The 9,908-nt window shown below is 39.4% G+C and overlaps 1 pseudogene; it reads right to left on the reverse strand.

Annotated features, from left to right (window-relative positions):
* Positions 1–593: 593 nt before the first annotated feature.
* LOC105308110 lies at positions 594–950 on the reverse strand (annotated as a pseudogene).
* Positions 951–9,908: the final 8,958 nt, after the last annotated feature.

Here is a 9,908-nt window from a genome sequence, read left to right on the forward strand (position 1 = left end):
GTCTACTCTCACAGAAGCAAGAGACTGCTTGGAGAAGAGATCCCAAGAGAGATGCTGTCTCTTGAACTCCTAGGGCAGTGGGCCAATGCAATGGAATGTGATGACTTTATTACTATGTTGCTCTTCTTCAGTGTGGAAGAGAGTATTGGGAGAAGGGGAAAGTTGAAAAAAAACATTTATTAAGATTTGTCTTCCTAAGGTCTAGGTTAGTAGTTTTCACACAACACTCACATGTATAGTAGACATGTGTCATGGTTTAGCTCTCCAGCATATCCTCCTTAATAATATCCTAGTCTCTCTTTGGGAGACTTTTTTTTCTTTTGACAGCAACAAGAGATCTTTATTGGTCCCTAGGACCTTGATCCAGCCAGGGCCACATGGGAACCTAGGTAAGGAAAAGTCTGTTTCCTGCAGGAAAATAAAAAATCTTCCATGAGGCACTATAAGGGAGAGGTGATGCCCTTCTGGCGTCCTCCTCTGGGGCCTGTCCAAGATCCTTGGTGGGTCGGAGTGCTCCAGTCCCTCCCGCACTATAACTTTTGGTTCTTGCTCAGCCCATTGTGGCACCAGATGTTATGTTTCCGCAGCAGCCACTAGTACTCCCAGGTCTCATGGTTCAGTTCCTCTAGCTTCTTTGCTGGGGGACCCACATTCATCTGAAACAGCCACTCAGGATGCTTGGCCTCCAACTTCAGGACCACATCCTGGCACTCCTTGTAGATGTTGACACCTATGGCATACGTGGTAAGCCGGACGGAGTCTGTGCACACCTCTGGGTCCTTCAGGGCATCACTGACCACACTGCCTTTGCTGCCTTTGCCACTCTTAATGACCAGTTTCATGGCATAATCCTGTCCAAGGAGTCTTCCAGGAACAGTGGGGTCAAGGAGCTCCTGAGCCTGCCAGCCCTCCCAGGCCCAGGTAGCCCCGAATAGGTGTTTGGCCGCCATGCCACATGCCAGCTGCCTGCACTGTGTGTTTTCAGAGATCTCTTTGGGGGACTTTCCATTGCATGTGGTCTTACTGGGAGGCAGTGATTATATTTCATTACAACATCCCAAGGGCCAGAACCTTGTTCTCCATAACTCTTTGTAGCCACAAGGCAAGCATGTAACTGTTAGAAAAATTCCTGAAATTAATTTTCAGGAATTTAAATAAATTAAATATATAGTGTTAGAATCAGAGGATAAAAGGAGAAGCTTCTTTATTTTTATGGATATTAGAAGTGTAATGTTTTAGAGGTAAACAGAAGGACCTTTCTATATAAAATTCATCTAGGCAGTTTCATCACAGTGGAAGCAGGAATAATGATGATGATGGTGATGACGATGTTGATGTTGATGGAGTGGTAATGGATAACATTTACTGAACGCCTTTTCCGGGCCAGATACTTCACATTGATGATATATTTTATCCTTACAACAATCCTGTGCTCTAAGTGCCATTACAATCTCCATTTTTCATAAAACTGAGGCTTAGAGAAGTTAAATAACTTGCCAAAGATCATACAGCTAGCAAGTGGGCTTTAAATACAGCTATGTCTGATTCCAGAGCCTGAAGTGTTTACCATCATGCTGGGCTGCTCTTCTCATAGCCAGGAATTAAAATTATTGATATGAGCTTAGCTGAAACTCATGAAAGGAAGAGACAAGGGCACCATTAAATTAGCTGACCACAGAGTGCGACCTATGAAGCAAGGCTCATGTGACAAAGTCATACAGTCATGATTGAAATGAAATAGGATGTACTGAATGATTAGATGTTGCAGGGAGGGTGAAGAACTGTTTGGTGACTACAAGAAACGATGAAGACAGCATGGAAGAATGATGCAATTAGAGATGGAGTGTGCTGTGTCAAAAGTGGTATGTGCTATTCTCTGGCTTGTGTGGATTTAAAGGAGCCAGCCAGCTCTTCTATCTCCTGCCATTATCTTCATCAATATTCTGTTGATTTCCTGATTTTACAAAACTTATTGGAGTCTTAACCTCGCAGTTTTGTTCTCCTCCTGGTCACTCAAATATAATTACATTGTTAAAATCTCTGCTTTTAAACATTCTTCCATGCAGTTCTGAGCTACACTGGGACAAAATTCAGGTAACCTTTTGGGGTGTGTGTGTGTGTGCATACCCATGTGCATACACATGCTTGCACAATGTGTTCCAGTTTATTTCTCTTTGGTTTCATACATCTCTATTGATAGGCAAATTATATTTGGAAATGCTCAGTTCAAATATATGTGATATTGCATGCTTGATGAATTCTAATAATGGTGATTTGCATATTTCAAATGTAAAAAAGTTACTTTTGAGGTTCTCTTTTGAGAGTTTCTAAAGATTTAGAGAAGCTGCTTTTGTGTATGGCATGAGAATTATGGTTTCGTGCTATGAGATGTGTGTGTATTTTCATGAATGCATACTCGTGTGTATACTTCTCCCCATCACAGTGTTTTGCCGCAATTGAAACATTACAGAGCAATCCCCAGCAGGAAGCTGACAGATACCCTGAGGGCCACTAGTAGTGTGATAGCCTCAGAGTTGTGAAAAAGAAACTCGAAAAATCATGTTAAAATAAGAAACATTTTTAATCTCCTAGAGCCGTAGATATAGTAACATTAATGAATATAAAATTCACACAGGTATCTAACCTCAGTATAGATTGGAAAGGATGAGACATAGTACCCTCCACATCCACACACACATACTCCTTAAAAAACACTTCTCAAGAGCCCTTGTTCATATTAGTTGTTGGGGAAATGTGCTTTCATATGAGAAGCAGAAAGTATTGGAGGAGAAAGAGTGTGTGTTCAGGTGTTTCAATAGCTGTATGAGGGACATAGTTGCTTATGGATTTCAGTTGTTTGCCGAAGTCCAAGGCCCCTATGTATATCTCCCCCTCCTCCTCCTCTGTTTGAGACTCTAGACTGGTGAATGTGAGCCTGGCAGGCTTGCAAGCTGGATAAGCCCCAAATCAGAGGTTCATTATGTTGAAAAGAATCATAGGGCTTATACAAATTACTGGAACCAGTATCACAATGAGGACCAAATCCAGTTTTCTATTTTGTGAACTTTGTGATAAGAAAGGTAAACTACCAGGAGTCTCATTTGTTTAAGGACACATAGGCCTCCTGGGATAAATGGTAAAGGTTCTTAGCATAGTAAGTGTAAAAATGTGAACAAAGAAGGGGAGACAAAAAGTGTTCTGACATGGAGGGTTGACAGGAACTCACTTGAAATTTGGAGAAGTCCCTGGGCTCCTTCTTGTAACACCAGTTTGGAAGTATTAAAAAATGCACTTAATGGAACACTAGAGGGCAACCATTATATTCCTTCTGGCCTGATCCTTTGGAACTTATTCCACAGCAAAGGAAAGAACAAAATCAAAATAGTCAGGATACCTTTCCTAATACAAGATAGTATGCATATGAGAATAGATCATATTAAGCTGGTCAAGAGAATGTTGCTGAAAGAAAGATGCTCCCCAGTGGGGATTCCTGTAGCAGTTGTGGTGGCAGCAAAAGCAGCAATGGAGTGGTGACAATTGCATTAACAGTGCTGGAAGCAGTTAGAGGTGCTACAAATATTAATAGTAATAACTACCACTTATTGAGGCTTACTGCATATCGAGCCTTTTAAAAATATATTTCACTAATTCTATAGAGTAGGTACTAATTTATCTCCAATTTATGTATGACAAAACAGTCAGAGAGTTAAATGTCTGGCACAGGGTCACATAACTGCTGAGTGGCAGCCAAAATTCAAAGATTTTTCATTCTAAACCCTATGCATTTAATCCCTGGTCTATATTTTAACAAGACTTGCCAAAAATAACATGAACTTCCTTGTATTAGGTTTGGAGTTTCAGAACATTTATGATTTGGAAATTTTAAGTAGACCTCACTGAAAGGTTGTAATGACCCCCTAAAAAGGCAGCATGATTTGATTTTTCCTTTCTCTGGAATCTAGTTTGCCTGTGTGAGAACTGAGGTCAGTGCAGAGCAATGGTTCTCAATAGGACTAGTACTGTCCTCTAAAAGAAATTTTGGAAATTTATTAAAGCATATTCATCTTCTGTATTTCTGCCCAAGCCTTTACATGTAGAAATAAATATTGTTTTATAATAAATCACTTTTCCCTTTTTCTCTCCCTTATATCATAAGACATTTTTTTTTTAATTACATGTGGAGGTAGGTTGAATCACCTATGATTTTCATTTCAGGATAATGGGAGGAGTTAATTTTTTATTAAAAAGAAGCATTGGGTTAATAATGACTGTTGCAGAGGTTTATAATGACCCCTCCAGTCTGTGGTTCAAAATTTGTCTTGGGGCAAGTGAAGCAATGCAATGCCCGGTGTCAAAAGTATTAGGATGACCTGACAGCCGAGGCCTACCTCCCTGATCCTTTGGACCTGGGATTGCCTACACCTAGGGAACCCTGAAGCTAATGTTCTGTTGCTACTGTCTAACATTACAGAGGTTCCTTCACAAAAGACCATATAGCTTTAGATTGTGATCTCTTTTTCTCTCCAGTACTAGCCTCTGTCTGCATAATGAGGCTGTAGGGAGGACAGTCTTCTTGCTACTCTGAGTGAGATGGATGGAATAAAACAGGAAATCCATTTAAAAAAGTTATAAGTGTGTCTCCTGACTACCTTCAGTTTAGCTCAGGTCACATCGATTAGGTTCAGACCATAGATTCTCTGTTCTACTCACCTAGTTCCATCTCTCCCATCCATACTGGTGGGCTATTCCTTCCTTCTAATTTAGGGAACTCTCCATTCCTTTTTGGTATGTCGGCCCCGCCATAACCCTTGGGTTTCAGTCTAAGACTGCTCACTAAGCAGGTAGCTAAACTTAATTCCATGTCTATGTCTGTCAAAGGCTTCTACTGACATCTCTTAACAAGTCTTACCTGCCAGAGCTGCCTCTAGAAGCTACTTCTTCTTCTAAGGCCTTTCTGAACTATTCCTAAGCTCCTTCCTTCCCCTAGTCATTCCAGCCTGAGTCAAGTGTCTGATGATGTTATGTGACCTCAGTCTCTATGTACAGCATATTTTCTCTCTGGCATGCTCTCCATTTAATTCAGTCATCTTATCTCTGTCATCCTCCTAAACAAGGGGCTTCTCATTTGTCTTACTGGTGATGAACATGCTACACTGGAAGTTCCATGAAAGTAGAGACACATCTAAGACAGTGATATTCACTGTCTTAGACACATATCACTGTCTTACAACTTGAGCCTACTAGCACAGGTCCTGACACTGAGTGGGCATTCAATAAACATATTATATATAAATCACTGATTGACTGTGAAGCCCATATTTCCACTTTTTATTAAAAGCAATGAGACCATGGTATCTGCTTGGTCCCCAAATAACTATTAAATCTATAGGCTATCTATAAGGTGTCACAGATATTGATTAGCACAGGAACACAGGCTGTTCCTCACCAGGGGCCTAAAAATTCCATGACCTAAATTCACAAAAATCTGTGCATAGATCAATTTCTAGTGAGTTACACAATTCCCGAGGAATAGTATAGCAAGGCTCACATCAGATATTTTCAAGAAACAGCTTGACTTGCAGTGGGGTAATAAATGAGAAGGGGCACTCCTCCATTTTCATTCCCGTCTCTCCCAGACCAAGAGTGAAGGCCAGCTTAGACCTGGACTTTCAGAGCTGCTCACAGCTTAGAATTCAGTTGAAATAGGAATCTCTAGTTAAAATTGTATTCATGTCACACGGTGTCTTTTTCTCCTGAGAAAATGAGAAAATAATACTGGCCTGTGAGTCATACATGGAAAGTGTTAATCATGATGCTGTGAAAAACTCTTTCCAAAGGGCATCTAGATACTGCCTTTGTTTCTGCTATGTCCCAGTGGCCAAGGAGGGTGAAGTGCACCCTCTGAAGGGGACAGCAAAATTCCCTACTGCATAGGGCCCTGCAGGGATTGCCAAGGTCCTCACTCTGCTTCCTTGGGGTATACCCACAGGAAGGTTAGTGAAACCTGTGGCCTTGGGCAAGGTGATTCATGCTCTGGGCCTCAATTTCTTCATTTTTAAAATAAAAGAATTGGACTTATTGAGATTTCAGGCTCCTTCAAAGAGACAATATTGAGAACATACAGGCTTTGAAACATAAATGCAGATTTCATTCACATCTCCACTACTTGGTGGCAGTGTGACCCTGAGCAAACCAATTATCAGCCTCAGTTTTTTTATCTGTAAATTGGATATAAAACCTACTTCATTAAATAAGAGAGTATAAAAAAACACCTAGCACAGTGCTATAACTCAGCAATTATTAGTTTCCTCCTTGTTTCCCTTCCTTCTTTCTTTCCTTCTCTTTGCAGCCATAAATTAGTGTCAGTGGAGTATTAAACACAAGAATGGTGATGCCATCTCCCTGTGCAGTGTCTGCAGACTTAGAGTAAACCTGCTTCAATTAGCTTCTGAATGTGCAAAGAGTAGTGCATACTCCAGATCACAAGGAGATTGTCTTCTGGGAGTATCTGGCCATGAACCCAACAGCATTAGTAGGATTTCTGCCTTACTACGTTTTCCCAGATGCAGTACAGTATATCCCACTTTCAGCTGACCTAAACTGTAAGATTAAGATTTACCTTCTCATTCACTGGTGTTTTATAAATTAGGGAGATTAGAGTTCACTTTATTGACTATAGGTGAGAAGTCAGAGCCTCCCTTAAATCCATTTCAAGAATTTCTATTTCTGGGCCTGTTCAACTATGAAATATAGAATGAGTGTCAGCAAATATACTTACCTAGTCTCATTATCCATAGACTGTACATTCCTGTTGCTTAGAGTAGATTACGAATTCCATCAAAACCCAGGGCTTTTTTCTATGGATTTCAGTAATTCCCCGTGGTATGTGCTTTGGTTTGCTTGCTGTAACTAGGAAGGATATATTTCCTGCTCAATTACTGACTTTTGGGTAGTATAATTTAAAGGTTAATGAGGAAGCTCTGGAATCAGACTTCCTGAATTTGAAGTCCTACTGTCATCTTACTAGCTGTCTGATCTCAGCCAATTTAATTAACTTTGCCTGAGTGCCTTTACCTCTAAAACAAAGATAATAATAGTACCTACTTTGTACAGTTGTGAGAATTAAATGAGAATCACTGAAAACATAAAGCAAAGCATTCAATAAATGTTAGGTCTTACCAAGATTAGCATTAGTATTAGCATCACTGTTATTATTAGGACACTTTGGAAAGGTATAGCTAATTATTTATTCTCTATTATACCTCTATTTATTAGGCTTCATCCTGTTTTATAAAAGGGAATTGTGGGAAAATGATTTATAATTTTTATTTGCAATGGTAGTTTTGGCAATGAAGTACAAATTTACCCCAAAATCTTTGTAGCCCAAATGAGGCTTGTAGTAGATACTGGGTTGGTTGTACCGCTCTACAAAATCCATTCAACATTTATTTAATGAGCATCCACTGTGTTTCAGGCAGATTTGTAATTTTCTACTTTATCATATAGTTATATAGTTTCACAATATACAGTTATATTTCCCATCACCTTAATTAATCGGTTTTATTTTGAACAATGTAAACACTTATATTGGGATTTGAGGGAACTAATAAATATCTTTATTTCCTATCTGAGGTCAGGAAAATGGAAATTAAAATAATCAGCTTTACTACTCATACAGCTGATGGGAGAACATAGCTTAGGTTTGAGGACCTTACTGATGCTCTCTGCCCGACCCTTAATTGAAACTATTCCCCACAACATTTCAGGTCTACCCCACAGGGGCACAGCCTGCTTTGAAAAGCTTATGGGAAAGTGGAGCAAACGGACCAGAAAACACCTTCCTGTGCAGGTAGGCAGATCCCAAAAGTGAAGAAAGGAGGAGGCCAAGACAAAGAGGCTCAGGTTATTCATCCAAGCTCACCAATTAAGTCACTTCTCCAATGGAGAGCAATGAGTAAAAGGTGAGGAAAGAGGCCAGGGATGATTAAGAAATATGTTCACATGGATGCATTAAGGATGCGATATTAAGTGTTCCTCAACTTTTCCTAGCTTTAATGTTCTCTTAACCATTAAACATATGGCCAGCTAAGGATATAGCTCTTCCCTTTGGGGAAGGAGATCAGTGACAATTGAGATTCTCTCCTTCATGAAGACACTTTCTCAATACTACTTCTCACTAGGATCAATAGTGGACGATGTTGACTTTTTTGCTTCCAGAAATGTTTAAGAACCTTATGTTAATTATAAATAGTCTGAAACCTGGATGAACATGGCTGCAAAAAAACAAAAAAACAAAACAAAACAGAACAACAACAACAAAAACCCCGGGTAATTATCTCACTTTATATTCATGGCAGTGAACTTCAAGTGGGCTCTTGCTGCTGCCAATTATAGTACATTTCCCTAGTGTATTCATTCTCCCACTCTCCTAGACAATTATTTCATACTTTGTCCTCTTTCCTCAAACTCCAACGTCTCCTTTCTGATCTTTACTCTTAGCTGGTGTTCTTGCTTGCTATTTTATTGAGAAAATAGAAGCATGTATAAGAGATTTTTCATTGGCTTGTATCATTATATATACCCACCTACTGGCATTTGTGCCAATTATACTCTGCTTTATTTCCTGTTACTACAGATGCACTGCCCTGCTCCTAGCAAAGGCTCTCTCCTTGTATACTACACCCAATGTCCTTTCTCCTATTTGAGGAGAAATGCACCAACATCATCAAATTTTCTGTCTTTACTGGAACTTTCCCATAGTCAAACATTTGTCCTATCCTAAAACATAAAGAAGCAAAAACCTTCTCTCTACTTCCTCCCTCTGTGTACTGTCCCCCATCCTTTTTACAGGAAAACTCCTTGAGAAAGTTATTTATATTCCCAGTCTCCAATTTTTCTTTCCTGTTCTCTCATAAACCTATTCTAATTAATCTTTAGGCCTTTTCCTCCATTGAAATTGCATTTATCAAAGCCATCAATGATCTCCTCATTGCCAAACCCAATGATCAATTATCAGTTTTCATCTTGTTAGTTCTGTAAGCAGCATTTGACAAAATTGATTACTTTCTCCTCCTTGAACTCTCCCTTTATTTGGATATTACATTCTACCTCTGGCTATTGTTTCTCAAACACTTTTGCTATTTCCACCTTATTTTCCTGACCTCTAAACTAAGGCTCAATCTTGGGACCTCTTCTTTTTCATAAGTGCTACAATCATGCTGTTAATTCTTACATTTATAACTCCAGCCCAGACTTCTCTATAGCACTCCACACTCATATATCCAACCACTTACTAGATATCTCCACTTGGATGTCTAATTGGCAGCTCAGACTTAAAATGTCCAGAACTCCTAATCTACCTCCCTAAAAACTGCTTTTCCTAATCTCTCTCACAATAATAGCAACTCCATTCTTTCAGTTGCTCAGGCCCTTTGTACCTTGCAGTCACCCTTGATTCTTGTCTTTTTCTTACAATTAAAAAAGTTTCAAAGGACATTCATAATCCAATTCACTCTTACTACCTCTACTGCTACTATTTTAGTGGAAGGCATTATCGCAATAGCTTCTTAGCTGGTGTTTATGTTTTCTCTCGCCCCTCATCTTGCTCTCAGAATTTATTTTCCACATAATAGTTAAAATGACTTTGTTAAAATGTAAGTGATGTCATGCCATTCCTCTGCCTAAACCCTCCAATGGCTTTTCTTCACTCTCAGAGTAAAAGACAAAGCCATTTCTCCACTTCGAGGCCTGAATGATCTGATTCCATGTTAACGTCTCTACTCTTATTTCCTACAATAGATGATTGGATAAAGATGATGAGGTACATATATACAATGGAGTATTATTCAGGTACAAGAAGAAATGAAATACTGCTATTGGGACAACATGGATGGATCTTGAGATAATCA

This window comes from Pteropus vampyrus, unplaced genomic scaffold (genome assembly GCF_000151845.1).
Source record: "Pteropus vampyrus isolate Shadow unplaced genomic scaffold, Pvam_2.0 Scaffold548, whole genome shotgun sequence".
In the NCBI taxonomy this organism is placed as follows: domain Eukaryota; kingdom Metazoa; phylum Chordata; class Mammalia; order Chiroptera; family Pteropodidae; genus Pteropus; species Pteropus vampyrus.